The 20526-nt window shown below is 37.3% G+C and overlaps 1 protein-coding gene across 17 annotated transcripts in view; it reads right to left on the bottom strand.

Moving 5' to 3' along the window:
• Nucleotides 1–20526, bottom strand: part of LRRC4C (leucine rich repeat containing 4C) — a 513517-nt gene that overhangs the window by 34801 nt on the left and 458190 nt on the right. For 16 of the 17 annotated variants that reach the window (XM_069017154.1, XM_069017152.1, XM_069017148.1 and 13 more), the window contains one exon: nucleotides 17412–17544. The gene's annotated coding sequence lies outside the window, so the exon portion shown is untranslated. Of the gene's footprint in view, nucleotides 1–16810; nucleotides 16855–17411; nucleotides 17545–20526 lie in introns of those variants that run through there. The other variant, XM_069017159.1, reaches the window with a different exon arrangement.

Genomic DNA, 20526 nt, shown 5'->3' on the forward strand with positions numbered 1-20526 from the left:
CAGTTTCACTGAAGCCAACAACCTACCAAAGTCATTGCCTAATAAAGACTTTTTATTTGACTTTGTCTAGACTTCCTATAACATACATGAAATCAAGAAGGCAAGAACAGGAGATTTGTCTCTTGCTCGTACCCTATGTCTTTGCCAAAACGTCACCTTCCTTCCTGTTATGACAAAAGATATCAAGCACTCAAATTCTGGCTTTATTATATTTTATAGCCTTCAAGTGAGCACAGGTATTTATTGCACTAACATGGCAAATGTCTAGCAGCCTGCAAGTACACAGAAAAAGTACATTTACAGGAGCACAGCAATCCTCTTCATGCCTTTCTACAGAAATGTGGGCACTGCAGCAGAACATTAATAGTCATATTTTAAAACATATTGGGGATGTTACAAAGGAAAATAACAATAGGAGCTCCTGGAGGTTGGAGGGAACACTTAAGTGATGGAAATAACACATTGTGACTTCAAAATTATTTACTTGGATATTCTTTTGAAAGGGGTCATTGCCTCTCCTTTTTCTAGCAAAAGCAGACCTCAAGCAGGGAAAGGTGGGATGCCTTGACATGGGCACATCAGTGGCAAAACAGGCAGAATTCAGATCTCTGACTGACAGCTCGATTTCTTTCCTCCACAGCAGATGCCTTATTTACTAAACGGGGAGTTGATTCATCCAGATCAGTGAGTACTTGGACTCATCTTATTTCAGCAACCTGCATTTTACATTTTTTCACAGTTTTAACAAACACAGTGCAAAATGCCCAGCCAAATGAGAACAGTTTTCTCTCCTTTCGAAGAGCAAATGATGCCTGCATGATTTACAGTTGCTGCATTAATTATGAAAAAATCTATTTACTTACGATTTTTCTAAGCTACTCCAAAAGTAAAACCATTTAAACGTTGATTCAGTTTCAGTGCCCAAGAGAACTGCCCCCAAGGAATCCCAGCCACTGAATCATTTGAAAATGCCCTTGTAAATTAGCAAGAATTGCACAAACACTGCTGGCAAATTCAATCATTTCTGTGTCATGCTGCACTGTTATCTCCTGCTCTTTTAGAGAGCTGAAGTTCATTCTGCCTTGATGCCATGTAGGCTAGTGAGATGATACGAATGATTTTGCTTAAGTAGCACTGACTCTATTAATATTTAAATACAGAGAATAATAAAACCAGAGCAGAAAGACTTAGAAATTAAACTACCAATTGCATGGTGTTTCCTCATGTTCTCTATTTTTTTAATATCTATCATCTCTTTAGCAGTATTTTTCCATTTTAAAAAATCCTTTGTATTTAATGTAGAGCTATTGTAAGAAAGAAATGCAAAAGATCAAGGTTCAAGCTACAGTATCTCTAATGTCTCTCAGTCCCTGAGGGCTTTCACAGAATTAACCAGGGTCAGAATTTTGAAAACAGAAGCTTTTTCCTAGGCCCAGCCATCAGCAGCCGTTAGAGATGTTACTATATAAGCACTTCCAGAAATCTGAGCCTTGATACAATAAAATCAATCTCTTGTTTATTCTTTGATTGATTGCTTCCTAATTTACAGAAAACTGAGAAAAGTATTCAAAACTTTCATATCACATATATTCCTCCAACAACAAATGCAACTGCGTGTGGAACTATCATATGAACCCCATGTCAAAAACAATTATATTCTTGCTATAAAACTGAATTACACCTGCAAGTAGCAATTTGTTAGTTGAGACTATATAGCTAAAGGATAAAAAGCTGAATTTTAGAATTTATTCTAATCTGTTATAAAACACTTCCTAAATTCTAGACTTCATAAATTCATACTTATTTAGATCATGCTATAAACTGATCTCAGTGTTTTACATGGTTACATAAGTAAATGTTTAAAACGCCTGAGGTATTACTGCAAATTAAATATAAATACAGAAAAAAAAAAGACTGTTCTGGTTTTTCTGGGTTTTTTTCCAAGACTAGGAGACAGTTTGAAGTTCTATTAAAAAAATACTGCTACACGACTTTTCATTTCATCAGGGTTAAAAATGTTAACTCTCAGTGGAGCAGTGAGGATATAATTAAAGTTTGCAGATGCTGTGTTTCCAATATTTGTAAAGGCATGTGAAAGACATGCAGAATAATTCTTACTATAGTATTACAAGTGTTATTCTCTGACAGTCTATTAATATTTTCCCCATTTTATTCCCTAAACTCAAGTAATGTTAATATTGTTCTCAGGCATATTAGGAAGGTTCTGCCTATTCTGTTCTTTTAGTTTCATAAGCACACATAAATTGGTGTCAACTATATTTGTATAGATAATTAAATATTATTTAATCCTTTCTTGACTGATAAATAGAAGTGATTAAGCAGTACTTGAGTAAAGAACTATAGCCTCAGTCGTCTGCCCCTCCTACAGCTAATATTTCAGCCTTAATGAAGTTAGTCATCTTACATTAGGTATAACAGTGCCAGGCAAATTGTCAGTGATGCCAATAACTTGGCAATTTTCTGCAAAGCCACTTCAGCTGTTAAATTGTCCTAGTTCTTCATTCTCATGAACTTGCTAATGGAATAATTTGAAATTAAAGCAAGCTAACAGTCTAAATAAGATATAAATAAAATGCAGTATTTTGCTCTAACACAGGATGAGGATGCCACTCTTGGGTCCTGATCTTAAAAGTACTGAGTACAGCCACATTTTTACTTATTTATGAGATGTACTTACATTGTGAGATAAGATTCTTGTCTCATACAAAACTGGAGTAGATTTTAATATAGAAAGGAAATTGAAATGGACAATTTGCTGCAGTACTGCGTCCATGTGAATCTCATGAAGTTTAACAAGGCCAAGTGGAAGCTCCTGCACTTGAGTCAGGGCAACCCCTGGTGTCAATACGTGCTGGGGGATGAAAGGATTGAGAGCAGCCCTGCTGAGAAGGGCTGGGGGCACTGGTGGATGAAAAGCTGAACAAGATCCAGCAATGTGCACGCACAGGCCAGAAAGCCAAACATATCCTGGGCTGCATCCAGAGCACTGTGCTCAGCAGGGCAAGGAAGGGGATTCTGCCCCTCTGCTCTGCTCTGGTGAGACCCCACCTGGAGTGCTGTATGGTAATATTTTATGGTTCCAAACAGTATTAATAACACTCCATGTGTTCAGGCCTCTTTAAGACTCTCAGTGCAGGAAGTATCCCTCACCTGTAAACAGCACATCTTCACTGCATGCTTCTAAACTGCAGACAAGGTTGAAAGGAAAATAGTCTACATTTTTCAAGAGGATTATTTTAGAAGGACTCCAGTGGTTCACATGGAATATGAATAACAAATCTTTAAAATTCTCTTTTGATACATCTATGAACAAGAAACAATCATTGCGTAGAGGTAGATCTGAGATGTGAAAGAACTTAGTTATGACCCACAAAAGGAAGCTCTATGTGCGGGGAGAGTAACACAAACTAGCATTCCCAAATCCATAAAATACTGGGTTGAAACCCAGGAAATAAAATAAATTTATTGCTATGACTATTGCACATTTATAAAGAACCTGATAAATTGTAACTTCAAAGGATTTTTCAAAGGATTAATTAATTAGATCACAATAATCCAGTGAACGAAGTATTATGGTACTCAAACACCATTAAACTTAGGCATGGGCAGCTTAAGTGACATACCCAAGAGTGCATATACAAAACAGTGGTAAAAGAAAAGGTTAGGCCTCTCAGTTCCCTTGAAGACTATGGACTGAGACTTCAACTTTCTTTTATGAATAAGACAATAAGAAAAAATATATGTTCTATCTATGAAAGAGGGATTTGACCATCACAGATTTAAAAGTAAGTGCAATAAAGGATCAAAACTCAGTAAGGAGCAATGAGCATACTGAGCCTGGAAAACATGGAAAATAAATAACAAGTTCTATCTCTGAAGTGTGATTTAGTTATCAACTGAGACAACAGCCTTATGTGAACTGGAGGTGCCATAGAATCATTACAGGAAATTACATGTATTATTTGGATTATTTTCATAGTAGACATTTGCTAGATAGCCACCTGATCACAAGAGGTAAAATGAGGTGGAGATGATAACTGTAATGTAAGACAGGCAGATAAAAAGATGATATAGGCTGCAATCAATGGGAGGCTACAACAGCTGCCCAGACAAATGCTGGAATCCATTAAATTGGATTAAAAAATGTCATCAGTGCAGCAGCCAGTCAGATTCAGTTTCTAGTAGTTTGGCAAAGAGAAGAGATCATGTTTCATTAGGATTATTCCTGTTTCCTTTTAACATCGTTCCCAGAATATCGTGGAAGAAGTGATATAGTGATACAGTTCCAATTTTCACAACTTGTCAGGTTTCTTCTGTGAACGCACCACTGTCATTTTAAACACTTATCTACAGCATATATTTTTGCTGCAGTTTTGCTTGCAGCAATGTAATTGCATCTCCCACACTGCATACATCATTTAAGAAAGCAGCTAAAATTTTAAAATTCCAAATCTCTAAAACCTGATTACCACAGAGCTCTTTAACAAACACTACAAATGCTCATCTTGCTTTCTTCTACTTGCCATCTTTCCCATTCTTTTCAGTTCTAGATATTCACCATTGATCACTTGCTGCTTACTGTCTGTGTAAGTCTGGTCACAGTTTCTCTTCAAAACACGTCACTTTTTGAAGACATGCATTAAAGGAAGCTACCGCTAAGACAGTGATATAAAATCAAAGTTTCCATATCAGTTTGTCTTGTGTCATCCAAAAGAAAAAAACAAGGTAAATCACAGTATTTTTAACACTACCTCTTATTTTTTTCATCATTCATCTTAGAGGCTCTAGATCCCCAACAGCCAGCTTTTTGCATGTGAGGGTCATAAGTAAAGCAGCACTACTGATTAACTTCTCAGTTATGTACATGTCCAGGTAGTTTCTGAGCTCAGAATGAAAGGGGCTCTATAACCAGAGAGAATAAAATGCATTTGGGTAGACTATTTAAGAATAATTTTCTACAATCTTAGTTCCAAAATGCAGCTAGTTTTTCTCGTACATTTATAATATGCCAAATATTTGAGCCTTCAGACATAAAAAGTTACAGCTTGCAACACTAACTTAGAGATCTGAATTTTGGAAAGCACTGATCACCCTAAAGCCTCACAACTTGAAACTGAACCTAACAGTACTTAGACCCTCACAGTATCAGTTATTCTTATTACTTGAAGTGGTACAACAAAACTTCTGTGAATGCTCTGGGGCTCATAAAAAACAGGTATTTAATGGAAAGGCACATGAAGTGTTGTCAAAAATGAGGGATGTGTTGGAGTGGTACAATGCCCTGCAGGAGCTGACTTTGGTCTAAGGTTTAATCTTTCTGTCTGATTTTCTTGAGGTTTACTCCTGTTCCCTCCAAGTTATATTGGAACACTTTTCACATCATATGGACTGTAGTAGCCGAAATTGTCAAATTCATTTGTTATGTGAACATATCATATGAATGAACATAATGACAGAAAATAAACCAGGAACTAAAATAGAAGAAAAATCCCTTGTTTTCTTTAAAACTGAGAAGGTAAATACTGTATGATTAAACTAATTTCAAATTATAGTCTTATCACCTAAGTATCAAATTTTCCCCTACTATAAACTTGAAAATAAATCAGTGAATATACCTCATTTTATTTCACAATACCAAGCCCACAGTCTGATATTGAGGGATGTCTCGCAGCACCTGAAAGAGCTTAAAACTTACTAACAATTTACTTTGATAAGCAATAGCAGTAAGAACATTTGAGATGAAGCCAGATTTGGATCAGCTCCAAAAAGATGCTGATAAAAAAATTAAGCATGCTTTTAAACCTATATCCCTCAGTGTGTAATTTGAGTAAAAACAAAGCAAAGCAAAGAGCTAACCAACAACAACAACAACAACAACAACAACAACAACAACAACAACAACAACAAGGAGAGAGAAACTGCAGTCTTCTTTGTCCACTGATGGGGAGGAGTGCCCATCCTTTGTAAGTAATACGATCACAAACTCTAGATTGGAAACCAAGCCTAACAGTTTTCAGCACCTTACATCATCCCCCCCAAATATAAAATTCCTGACAAGCCACAATCCTTACAGTGGAACAGGAGCCAGCTCCTCCTCCCACAGCAACACAGGTTTGGCACAATTTTATGAAACATGTAGCTCTGTCAGTAAAACCCACTGTAAAGACAGCTAAGAGCAAAAACTAGGTAAGAAGACACCGTCTTTATGTCATCACATGTCATTCCTTACCCTGAGGTTCTGTCCGATTGGATCTCACGTCCTTGGCTTCTGTCTACTTGTGCCTAGTTAACTTGAACTGCTTAACAAGGTCTGTGCATGCATGGCTTCACATTCCTGCCATAAACCTCCTAGTAATACCAATACTCCATGTTGCGTTTCTCCTGATGGTGTTCCAAAGGAACAGAGGCAGAAGAGCAGATGACACATTTTATTCACAGAAAGGTGACACCTGAGACCAAGTAGGGCACTAGATTAGTACTGTTTTCTCTGACTGGGAGTCATAATTCCTTGGAGGTCACAGCAAGGTTAAAAAAGAGAGCTATCAGTGAGCAACAGCTCAGTCCCTGCAGGGCTATGAAATAAGAAACACTATTATTACTTATTCCAATTTTTACACTTCCCAGAAAACTTAAATTACCTTTAATTGCTGGAAACAGTTCGTCTCCAAAATGAAGAAGTCAATAAGCACAGCTGTTTTTCACTCCCCTGTCCTGGGGGGACTTGTTAATACTGACTAGTGGAGATCACTCCAAAACAGATGAGCTGAGAAGGTCTTTAACTTTCAGAAAGTTAGCTAAATGTAATCATTAAAGTAAAAGATCTGAGGAGAGATGGCAAGGGAATAGACCATTGTTCCACAGCCATTTCTCTTGGCAACTGTGTCTTTCTCAGGATGATCCTTCCTCCTGTGTCCCCAGCCATGTCTCCATCCCCTGAACACACATTTGATTGTGCTGGTACGATTCCACTCACTGCAGAGATTTCTGGGAAAACGGGTTATAACTCTCAAGTTAATAACAAGCCTTCCTGTAAAGGCAATACTTTTAAAATAGATCTTTCTATTTCATCATGCAACCCCATAAAACGGCATAGGGGCAAACAACAGGGACAGAATAAACTTAAGCAAAATGTACTACTCTACCAGGATAGAGTGGATATAGAGCTAGAGGACGCAAGGACAAGGACTAATTAATAACTAGAACACCAGTCTGGAAGACAGAATGACAGAGGGCATATGGAAACCACTGTACACATCTGGAGTAGAGAAGGACAGGGTGAGTCAGTAACATAAGAAACAAAAAAAATCATGATTTTAATGAAGACAAAATCAATGACATGATGGCAGAATTGTTTCCAAGAAGAATTGTTTTAAGTGTTTTCCATGAGGTCTTTAAAAGAACTGAACATGATGAGGCTCTTGAAGATTGCAAGGATAAAACTACAAGACAAAATGAATAGAGAAATAGTGATTAAATGCAGACTAAGAGTACATCAAAGGAGACCAAAAACACCTCATCAGAGTTGCAGAAGGAAAAAAATTGTAAAAAGTTAATCAATTTTCCTTTTAGCTTATATAAACAATACCAAGTTAAACCAAATGTCATATTATAAATGCTTACCTCTTTGTTGTGGAGAGAAACTGACAGAGTGTAAAATATGCAAATAGCAGCACAAGTCAGGGCATCTGGAATATTTAGTCCTTGACATCCCTTCTTTTTTGTACTACCTACTGCCAGAGGAAGAAATCAGATCTAGGGAAGAACCCTCCTTTTTCAAATGCACTTCTGAGCTCAGCCCAATAGTCTGCTTCCCCTCTCTGTACAGATTGCCAGCTGTTTATACTGGGAGTTCTAAATATGCACTGGAAGAGTTTTAAATTCCTAATAATAGCAGGAAAAATTGTATTCTATCGAAAACAAAAGAAACGTGCTTTAAATTAAAAAAAAAAAAAAAAAAGTCTTTCTTTCAGTTGCAAGGATAAGAATTCAAAAAATATCCCAAAATGTCTTTGTCTGCAGTTTTCAAGTCATCCTCTGCAAAGAATGAGGCAAGGTCTGAATGGATGGTGAATGTAAGAGAAGGAATGACTAAAACATGACCACGCACTTGAGAATAATATAACAATATTTATATTGATGCATACAGTATAACCATTCTATCCCTCCCACATTTTACTAGAAATATAAAGGATTTTCTACCATAGCAATCCTTACATATGTACTACCTTCTTTTTGAAAAGGGGAATAAAAGAAGGTGAAGTATGGCAAATTTCTGGTTCAGTCTCATAAAATGAAGAAAGTTAAAAGTGGAGGTGTTAATGGATTGTGCATGCACACTTTTATTGCAATTGTCATAGGAGTAACACAGCAAAAATCATAAAAAATGATTAAAATTTGAATAAAATAATAAAGCTAAGAAGTTCCAAATTGACTTACCATTAATAAGTTTTACAGACCTCATAAATTTAGTTTCATTTTAATGCTCAAAATAATTAATAAAGATATATAGAGAGAAGTGTAAGGATCAGCATAGTTGTCTACATATCCAGTTCAATACAATTCCTTACCTGCACTAAATTCAGAGGCATGACTATGTTACACCCCGACATGACTAGGGAATACAGAGCCTTTTCAAGTGAAGAGCATAATGTATAACAATGAGACTGGATTTGTCCTTTTCATCTGCAGGGCACTGGAGATAATAACTGTGATGTCTTTGAAGAGACAGTGTGGCAGGTGTGGTTCTAAGCACCATATGTCAACAGCTCTGAAACTTCCCTCTGAACTGACGTAATTTAATAATTTTTTTCCAAATAAAACTTAACTATTCTAGCAAAACCCCATCTCTTCTGCATTCTAAATGAGTCCTTCCTATATTTCGTTTCACTTGTTTACAACTCTTCTGAAGTTTATGCTTTATCTGAAGGAATGTGGAAATCACCAAAATCCATGCATACAATTTAATCAACACTCAAGCTAGCATAAAAAAAAAAAAAACAAAACCAAAAACCAAAAATTCAAGTATATATATCTTCATATGCCTGAATGGACAGGAAACATATTATAAAGGCAAAGCTCCAACATTCCTCTTGAAAGTCAGAGAGTGTCTTTCCGTCAGAATTAAGAGGTTTCAGTTAAGGCTATATTTACTGAGGTCAATCGTTTTCTAAAAATATTCACTTTTTCCTATTCTCTTGTTTGTTCTGTGGTGACTTCAGAGATCAAAAGTAACAAATTCCTAGAAAACACACTGAAATCTGCTTATGAGACTACAAATGGAGGCTATATCCTTCATTATATTAATAAAAAATTCTCATCTGAGTGATCCCTAAAAAATTAGTTTTAACATGTTCCTTGATTATATTGATAGTTTGAAAATAGAGGGATGAATATCCTGTGAGAACCTACAATACTTTTTTTCAGGAAGTCAGTTCTAAGTTTGATGGAACAAAGTCTCCTTGGTATTCCATTCTGTAGACATCATAGCTTACAGTTTTAACTCTGAAATTCTCACCAAATTCTGCATTAGACTCTACTATAGAAAATTCTCTGTTCACGCTTCACTCAGGAAAATATAAAACTTTGGCAAGCAAGACAAGTAATGTCTAATATTCCATATCTATAAATGCAGGAAGCTGAAGAACACATTTAGCAAAGTGGAATGGAAGATGCATGCCAATCAGTTCAAGAAAAGCACTTCCAAATAGAAGATTAGGTTTACATTTCTCACACATCAGATTAAATCCCGTGAAAATCTGATTTCTCTTTTCATCTTCTAAAACCTTATTCGTATTGTGTTTTTTAATCAAGTAAAAATAGAAAATAAAAAGATAAAAAAAATATGCCTATTGTGAATGGCTGTACATCTGGTTTATTCACATTTTCTTATTAGCCTTCAGCTGTTGTTTGAATCTCATCAGCCTGTTATACTGGGACAGTGGAAAGGTCATTAGAAACACATTTCTGGTGGCATTTTGACTGAACAGAACCATTAGAAGGAAAAAAGCCTGGGAATGTCACAGAAGAAAATAGCAAGGAAGCCGAACTTCCCAAACATGGAGTTAAGAAAGGATGATGCCATCATTTGATCTTGATCTACTATCCAAGAGATTCATTAGCTACATTCACTGATCACCTGACTCTGACACAGCAGAGGTACAGCAATGGTGTCATTGCACAAATACATAAACCCAGTATATACTTTCTACTCTTTTGCTGCTAATCAGTTTCATAAGAATTTTGATGTAAGCAAGTGAATAACCATTGATTTCACTCTGCAACCATCCAGGATGCACAATGTTTATATGCAGTTTGAATTTGTTATTGCTAACACAGATCAATCCAATTCAGTGTGCGAGCCTCATTTCTCATTTTTTTGGACCATGAAATTTTTATTTTTTTGAAACTACATTTTTAAATGATCAGCAATTCAGTATCAAATGACAATTTCTACTTATAAAGCCCTTGTTCTTCATACTGGCAATTTTAAATTTAACTTTTAGCTGCAGTAAAGGAATAGATTATGGTGGCTCCCACATTTGTCACTAGTGGATATTTGCCAACATTAATCATTACTGTGGAACTCAGCAGCTAGTTGCAATGCTTAATGCATACTTCAAATATATACTTAATATATACTTAGAAGAGATCAGGACTGGAAAAATAGGAAGATCTCTTGCTTACAACTCAAAACATAGTGAACCGTGTGGTGCCAAAACTTTAGTATTCCTAGCAAAACTAAATAGGGATACTTATGCAATTGAACAGTATTTTCTAGTTTAGCTATTAATCCCTTGCTGTAAAAAGTGCTACTTTATTTTTAAAGCAGTGTATGGGACTGGAGATAGGACCATCCTTGCCTCTCTGCCCATGACTAAGCTTTTCTCTGTTTAGACATATTAAGGTAATTTTCAATTGTAGTATCTCAGATCTTCAAAGAGCTATAACAATATGCAATAATAAACTCAAATAGACTAAGTGGAGCTTTCTGGGGGGAAAATGGCCCAGGATTCCAGGTCAAAGACAGTAGGGAGAGGTTCTACCTCCCAATTTTCTTAATGTTGCATCTGTGTCTTCTTTGTAAAACTGGAAAAATGATCAAACAGAAGTTGCAAAGATAAACAAATTACCTGCTCTTTTTCACTTCTACTGCTTCTAAACGTGAAATTTTGCTATAGAATCACATTTTTGAATGCAATATTCAGAGAAGTTGAGCACGTCTGTGCAGGGATTACCCTCAAAATAATTTTAGGGTTTTTTTAAGTCAGTTCAAATATCTGCATGACTGAAATGAACAATGACTTAGTGGATTAAAGCAATCTTCAGACTATAGAGGCACAGAATACCCAGGTCTGCCTGGTGATGTGGGCTTCCTCTTTGCCATCTGCTTCTAAGCAGGAGGAACAGAGAACTGTTCTGCCAGAGGGAATTCCTTCCCAAAGGCTGATACTTGGCATCACAGTTTCCATAACGATGCTTAACAGAGCAGTAGGACGCACTCTCAGCACTTGTGTCTCAAGGTGCAGCTCCTTTTCCACATACATATTCTTCTGACCTTTTATCTCTAGCAATGCAGACAGCCCTACTGTCTCACTGGGATGCATCTTGCTCCCCAACACAAGGCAGGCTTACATAGAAAAAAGAGTTATACCCAGCAAAATTTGAGATTAAGACTTTAAGTAATGCAAGCAAACAGAGATTTGTGAGATAAAAATAAACCCCAAAACCCACCATAAAATGCCATTCTAATCAATGCTTACATTTCATTCACAACCCTCATGCACATTCCTTTCAATGTGCTCTGGCTCGAAGGCCATATAGACATGATTTCTGTCCCTTCCCCTTTCCCCTTCCCCTTCTGTCCCCCCCTATTCCACAAGAATAACTTCCATCTGCAGCTACTTTGGTATGGATTTAAATGCCCTGGGAAGTTCTGGCTGCAGTCAGACACCTTGTATACGTAAGGTGTATTCACTTTGCTTTGCTAATAATCATATTGCCTAATCCAGACTGTTCAATCATCAGTTCTTCAGTCTTTCAGATTTCAATAACTTCATGATAAATATTACAACAGACACTGGATATAAACTAAAGATGCTTTGCATTTGATTTCTGGTATGTTAACAATTACAGAGATCTCACCTTCTACAGAAGTTACAAATGTCACCTCAATAAAAAGTGATCTACTGGATGCATTTGAGAAAAAAATCTTTCCTTCCCCTTCACCCTGCTTTCATATGTTCTCTTTTGCAAGAAAAAGTTTAAAGTAGTTTGGAGCTGATTTTTTGTTATCTGTCAGTTTTATGATGCAAAATCAACAACTAATGTTTTCCAAATCCCCAATATGTCAAGGGAATAAGGAATTTTTTTTTTTTTCTATTTGGTATTCAGATCAACTCTTCCACACCCAGTTTTATGCTACTGTAGTCAAAGCAAAATTTCCACTAAAGTTGCAGGACATAATTCTTGAACAGTACAGGAACCAGAATAGTCAGAGGAAGGTGCCTGAACATCCAGTCTTACAAAGAGTAAATACCACAAACTGTTCTCCTTCAGTATCAGGTGACCAGTTTTCTGCCACCTATCACAACAGAACTTGAGAAATGAAATGGGAAATCATAATTTATCAAACTAAGAGGAGCATAATTGGAAAGAAATTAAACAACAACAGAGAAAAAATAATAGAAAAAAATGGCAGATGAACAAAGCCCAGCCCTACAGAGAGAAAGAAGTAAATTGAAAGACTGAATCATTGGCATTCTGACACACTAAGGGGATCAGCTTTTCAACCACTTTTTACTGAAAGAAGAATTTCATTTTTTTAAACAAAAAAAAAAAATGAAACATAAGAAATGTACTTTATACAGTGTTATCAGCTGTGGAGAGAGTAATTTAAATGGCATTCAGTAATGCAGGTGAAGGCTGTCTGGTAACTCATCGCTTTCATATTTGATTTCTCAGATAATTTCAGAGATCCAGTGGTCTCTCCTTGTCATGTCACAGTCTTTAATGTTTTTGAGAAAAACTGAAGGAATTGCTGCTGAGTTGTCCTGTCTCTATTTGAGTCTTAAGGGTTATTGACTTTGGTTTTTTCTAAGGGTTCTTTCTTCTAAGACAAAACCCTCGAGACCTCTTGTTGCCGTCTTGCCTGCTAGCAAGGGGCACTGCCAGTTTTGCATGCTCACACTTTGTGACTGTAGTCTTATTAATCTCCAGCTGTGTAGAGCTAGTTTTGCCCACACAGACATTCAAAAGACAAGCTTTGTTCTAAACATGGTTATGGGAATTGTTGTTAGGTGAAAAGAACTTCTGTTTTGATTTGAATGTCTCATTTCTTCTGTTCTGTTTCAAACTCTGGGACATGCCTCATTTTTTGAATGGAGATTTTCATTATGTTTAATTAATTCTGAAGCTGTATACACTTCAGTTAATTTGAAAGGCTTGGACTTTTCCATAAATCATGGAACACAACTGGTTTCTCAGCTGTTACAAAACAGGAAACAAAACCAAATCCTGCATTGACTACTATGACTTTACTATAAATACCCTTAAAGGGGCACAGCGATTAGAAAATCAGAACCATTCGTCTTAAAATGTACCAAAGGAAAATACTGATCAAACAGACCAGCAAAATGCAGCCACTTGCAAACTGACCAGCCAAAGAAACACACAGAAAAAAGCTCTATTTGCTAGGACAATGTGAAACATTTGTCATTCACACCAGAAGCAGAATCTGGTCAGAATTCAAGGATATATACTTAGTTCTGATATCAGATCAATATCTCTAGAGTCCAATGAAGATGAAAGCCTCTTACTGAAAATATAAATTACCTTTTACCATCAAGATTTCAAGTTCTATTAAAACAGCACTCTTATCTTCCCCTACCTTCAGTCAAAATGGCATTTCAAGAATAGTTCACATGAAACACAATTTAAGCAGGGAATCAGAGACTGAAACATCAATCCATTAGGCTTGCTATTTCTCAGGAAGTGTTAAGAGTGGAGAAGTTCAAACTTCACTTAATATGTTGCAGATGAAGATATCACAATGTCATCCCCTCTAATTTCAGGTTTTTTCCATATCTGTCTTGAGGGGTTGTAACTTCTTTTCCCAGTGTAAAGCCTGAAACCCAAATGATTCTCTGTGGCATTGAGGTTGGATTCTTAGAGCCACAGAATGTCTCAAGCTGGAAGGATCAAGTCCAACTCCCTGTTTTTCACAGGATGACCTAAAACTAAATCACATGACTAACAGCATCATCCAGATGCTCCGTGAACTCTCTCAGGCTTAGGGCCATGACCATTTCCCTGGGGAAGCCTGTGCCAGTGACCAACCCACCCACTGAGTGAGGAACCTCCAGTCTGAAGTTCCACTGGTGCAGCTTTATTCCATTTCCACGTGTCCTGTTGCTGGTCACTAGAGAGAGCAGATCAGCACCTTCCCCTTTACTTCCTTGAGGAAGTTGTAGACTGCAATGGGATCACCCCCAGCCTTCTCTTCTCCAAGCTGAGCAAACCAAGTGACCTTAGATGCTCCTCATAAGTCTTGCCCTCAAGACCTTTCACAACGTTCCCTGCCCTCCTGGGGACACAATATAATAGGTGGATGTACTTCTTTTGAGGGCCCCAAAACTGCACTCAGTACTGGAGGTGGGACTGCAGTGTAGAGCACGACTATAATCTCCCTCAACCAACCAGCCATGCTGTGCCTCATGCACTCCAGGACACAGTTGGCCCTTCTGGTTACCAGGGCACTGCATATTCAATTTGCCAGGGACCCAGTTCCCCAGATCTCATTCTGCAGGGCTGTTTTCCAGACTCTCGTCCTCTGATTTGAATGTACAACCATATTCACCCATCCCCGGTGGAGAATCCTGCACTTGCTCTTGTGACTGAAACTGCAGACTTTTGTGGAGAACTGTTGCCTGTGGGATGGACTCACAATGGAGAAGTTCATAGAGAACTGTCTCCCTTGGGAGGGACCCCGCACTGGAGCAAGGGAAGGACTCCTCTATCTGAGCAGTGGCAGAAACGACCCAGGATAAACTGATCATAACTCCCATTCCCTGCACTGCTGGTTGGGGGGAAGTAGAGCTGGGAACAAGGGAGGGATGGGGGAGGGCGTTTTTAAGATTTATTTTACCTCTCATTATCCTGCTCTGATTTTGTTAGTAATAAGTTAAGTTAATATCCCCAGTGTGAACCTGTTTTGCCTGTTTTGATGGTATTTGGGGAGTGATCTCTCCCAGTCCTTATCTCAACCAATGAAATGTTCTTTATATTTCCTCTCTCCTATCCAGTTGTGGAGGGGATTCACAGAGCCACTTTGCTGGGTGGCTGGCATCTGGCCAGGGTCAACCCCACTACACTGTTCATGCTGTGCATATTAGTATAAAGGCATTTCAAATGAGCTACGGTGTACTCAGCACATTGTTGAGCAGACTGAAGGGTCTGCTAGCACCCCATCCCACAAATATTGGCATGCTACCCCAGGCTTTTCTTTAGTTAGCCTAGCCTTATCCCTTTCCCCCTTCAAACCTAGTATAAAGTTCTTTCAATGACACCTGTTAAATGCTGGGCAAAGATCCTTTTCCCCCTTCAAGAAAAGATTATCACTAAAGTATCAGCAAAGGAATATTACAGAAGTTCCATGAGAGTCTGCCCACATAGCATGTAGAAGAATGCAGCCAAGAAGACACCTGAAACACAGTGAGGGATTGATGCTGGATCCTCTGGATCTCAGACCGGTTCCAACCATAAGCAAGCTATTCCTGTCTTTTGTTTACAGTAAAGTACCTAAGACAAATTGGTGCAATTTTTTTGTGAAGACTCCTGGCCCCTCACTAAAAAAAGCCTTGCAAACTCATTTCTACTAGATAATAGAAAACCAAATTAGGTCTGTAGCAGTTAGGTTGAATTGATTAGCAGCAAGTTTGAGTGGAAAATTGCTGAAAAGCAGACCATAAGCTGAAAACTATCACCACACATATAAATGCAGGAGGTACGGCCTCTCTTTGCTATATCAAACCTTTCTTCTCTCACAAATCTATTTATAACTTCTCCCAAGTAAAAAAGTATTTTCTGTTCTTTTCAGAGGGGAGGGCTGGAGGACTCTCCACCACAGCTACAGGTTACACAAAGATGTAACCTTCAGTAATGTCACAAGAATGCAGATTGGTCTGTCCCCTGGTAGCTGTCAAGCCTGGGGGAACCTGGTGAAGCATAGAAGAAATTTGTGAATTGCAGCAGTGGATTCTGTGAATGGTTTTAATGACTTAATGTCAGGGAGCTGGAGGGAGCTCACCAGCAACAAAAAGAAAGGTATTTCCCAGACACATTTGAAAGCCTAACCTAGTACTCAGCCAGCCAAAACATCTATACTGAGCAAAGAAAAAATGTTTCCCCATTAAATGTTCTATGTTTTTTCGGTGTCTCACGAGGTGTGGGAATAGATCCTTAAGAAAGCTTTTGCATCAAAAATCCATTTTAATTTTATACCAGTGTGATTTTCCATTGTTATTTTTCTTGCACTCTGCATACATTAAGGCACATTAATAAAGAAAGAAGCAAGTCAGCCTGTCAGATATTTCAAAATGTACCATGGAAAATGGTTTAGGATGAGTAAACAAAGCCTGTTTGTTCAGCAAACTTAATTTTAGCTGAGGACCAAGAAATGTGTGCATAGCATGGACATATGAGAAGTTAACTGAGCTCAAAAATACACCATATAGTTGGGCTTCTGGGACAGCAGAGAAACATAATGATTTGATGCTTCATAGCTCAACTCTACCTTTTAACATGAAGGAAGAAGCATTAGTTACTCTGAGGGATGGCAGATCTTTAGTTTGCACATTCCCTTGGACTTCTGAAATGCTAGGAACAAAAACATCCATAGTTAAGGCTTCAGGGTAGGGAGTCTCCACAAACACAGTAGCTAAGCCTGGAAGATGAGATTGAAAGAACCCAATAAAACAAGATTACATACTTTTAAAAATCCAACTATTAGCTCTCCATGTGAAACAACATTTTACTCTTCTAAATTGTTATATGGCTTATAAGCTGGCATTTTCAGGGTTTTAATTCCTATAAGGAATTTCTTGGAAAGTTACTGTGAGCTTGTGATTTGTATTCTCTAACAGATCCACAGGAAAACAAGAAAACCCCTGTAAGATACGGCATCCAAATTCTTTCTCACACAAGGATGGGAACTGAAACTCAGCACAGTTTAAGAAGCTCTGGAAAGATATTCATGAGACTCTGTTTGAACAGACAGACAACAAGAAAGGCTTGTGCTCCCCTTCCCTACCAGTTTTCTGCCATGCATTCCAGCATATCCACGGGACCTGAAAAGCTGACTTGCATAACAATATCCTAACAAGAATTACCATTACCTTTTCAGTAGGTTTACCGTCTTGGGAGGTGATGTTTCTCCTTGTTTCCCAAACTACCCCTGGACCTTCTCATCCTACTAGCCCATTGGAGACTGTTCCACAGAGCTGCCTGGACCCCCCCACAGCATCCACCCTGTGGAAGAAACAGATATTGAGAAACTGTGTTGCAGCAATTAAATCTTCTCAAGATATATATTGAAGACATTGAGAGAGAATAACTCTGGTAGACTAAAATATGATCTAGAGCTGTCATTACACAATCTGAGAAAGGAGGGGAATTGTAGGATTACAGTGCACCCTCAAAGCCCTCAATGTATGTAGATATGACAGAACTGCTGAAGGCACAGTTAATTTCAAGAAGACTTTTAAAGCACTAATATAAACATAGATTTCAAAGGCAGCAATTAGTCAATAATGTGATCACCTAATCCTGCAGATGACAAGCTTGCCTCACCTGTATTTTTGCACACTTAGCAGTATTAGGAAGGGGGTGGTTACTTCTATATTTCTGTAATGAGTAGCTTCATCATATACCATACAAGGCATGGGGGTAGAAATTAGGCGTTTTCGTGTCATTAGCAACAGTGACACGTGTCTGTGGACACCTCTTGAGGGCAAGGCATTCCTTCCAGCCTTGGAAACTTCCTTCTTCTAGAGTCTTACATGCATACCATAGTAAGCATTTAAATTGTAAAAAAGTTTAGAAAAAAATTAATTTGATAAATAATTTTCTATTTATAGCAACTATATACTTCATCAAATTTCTGTATAAGTCAATAAATAAGTAAAGATTAGAAATAATAATCATGCATACAATTTCATAGCTTCAAAATATGGATAGGAACAAGATATAAAACAGGCTTTTTTTTTCAAATATTTTAAAAACATTGTTCATTTATTAAAGAAAAATAAATTCTACTGTCTCTTGTTTATGACAAAAGACAATTGAGTAAATCATGACTTCAGATAACCCATAAGTCACAGATTCTGTTTTTCAAAGATCTGCCTGCTTCCTATTCCTTTGGCCTCGGCTGCCTAGCAACCTCCACAGAGCTTTCTTAGTCTATACTAATTCTGGAGAGTTTTCATTTATATATTTATTTATGAGAACGTCTATAAGGAGGATACAGAAACAAAGAGCTGTTTGTTCCTTCCTTCTAACACTTCCAACATGTCACCTCAGTGTCTCAGTGAAGGACACAGTCCTCGGTTTTGCAGAGAGGTACCTGACTCCTTGATTTTTCTTGGGAACTAAGCAAATCTCAGTTTTTATTAGAAAAAGCTTAGTCTCTTTAGGAAGCTAGTGATGTAATGGGCACTGATATTTCTTGCCCTCCCTGTTGATTTGATTCATTGATAAGTTTTTTCACCCCGAAATCCTAGGTGCTTATGTAAGGTTACTGTGCTCATGCAGCCTGCAGCTTTTACTTAACATGGAGACAGTTTGTGCTACTGTTCTGGGTCACCAACCCTCCAGTATCAACCAAGCTCTAGAGGGAAATGGAGATTAAAGCTGATCTGCTGTGTCTATGACTCAAAGCAGGACAATCTGGAAGGTTTGGATGGGACTGCTTGTTATGATAAGTACTTTGAAACAGGATATGGTCTTTCCCTGAGCCAGCCATCAGCATTGCATGGAAAAGCCTATTTCCTCAGGGGTTTTTTTGCTGGTTGGTTTTTTGTATTTTTTTTTTTTTTCCTTCATTATAAGTGCAAAATTGAGGATGTCACAGAAAATATCCCTATGCTACATCAAGAAAATGCTTATTCTCTTGCCAATTTTATTCGACCAGCACTTTGCAAATACTTTATGCCCTTATCAACACAGCAATCTCCTCCAATCACAAAGAAAGGGGGAAGAAAAAAAAAAAAAAAAAAAAAAAAAAAAGAGAAAGAAAGAGATGGTCAAATATGTGCCATGAAGAGCTTAACAGGCTTTTTCAAATGGTGTGGTAAAGACATGCCAGGTATTCATAGCCTGCAGTCACATGGTGGAGATGTGGGGTTTGTGTCTCACTATTTCCAACCCTGAACTCAGATGGAAGAGTTTGCATTTACTTCTGGATCAAACTGAAGCCGGAAACACAAAAAATCAATATATCTTAAGACATCTCAATATGCCTTAATCACTTCATTCCATTTTTTTCTGATTAAGTTGACCTTTAGCTATGTATTGTCCCTAAAGGACATGCAGGGAATCTGTGACAGAACATAAATCTGCAACCAGATCTTCTAACTTCCACTCAATTTCTTAGCAACAGAGCTATATACATAAAGATTAGGCTGTTGTAATCTTGCAGGATTATGGAAGCATTTTTAAATCTCTATGTTTACATATACTTAGGCATCAAAAACATTTACTCCAAATTCAACAGTAGGAAAAAAATATATTAAAAAAAACATTTCCAATATTGTAACAGGCAATAAAAGATATATGCCGGGTGGGATATCGGTGTCCAATGAAATAAAATAAAAGCAACAACATGAATGATAGAAATTATTTAAAAACAACCTGCTGGTTAAAAGAGTGATATTTTGTAGAGCTACTTAAAACCAGTGAAAATACGCATAGAAAATAAAATGTGCACAATGATTCAATAAACAGAAGGAAGAAATTTACTGGAAGTAAACAGAGATCTGGGATTTCTTTTTTATATTTGTGGGCTAACTATAAAAAATTTTCTTAGTTCTTTCCCTCTGTCATTCTACACAGTAACATAAATTTGTAGTTAGCAGCAAATGTCTTAAGTTTTATTCTTCTGAGTTATCGTAACACAAATAAATTCCAAATACAATCCAAAACTAAGTAGTTGCTTACTGAAAATGAATTTCCATACGTATGTTCATTTTTCACAGAGCATGATTACTATAGTAAAATTGGAGCATGTGGTGTTTCCTCTCCTTACAAAGTATAATCACAATTACATATGTTTTCAAATGTTAAGTCAAACTCTCTGAAAATAAACCTAATGAAGACTACCAGAAACATAGATTTACATGTCTGTTTTCTCACTTACTTTTGTGAGAAGTTTGTGTTTAAGAAGTTCGAGGGCATGTAAATAGACAATAGAGGAAAATACTTTTTAATGAATTTTTATAAAAAAATTATAATAGG

The sequence above is a fragment of the Aphelocoma coerulescens genome, chromosome 5, assembly GCF_041296385.1.
Source record: "Aphelocoma coerulescens isolate FSJ_1873_10779 chromosome 5, UR_Acoe_1.0, whole genome shotgun sequence".
NCBI lineage: Eukaryota > Metazoa > Chordata > Aves > Passeriformes > Corvidae > Aphelocoma > Aphelocoma coerulescens.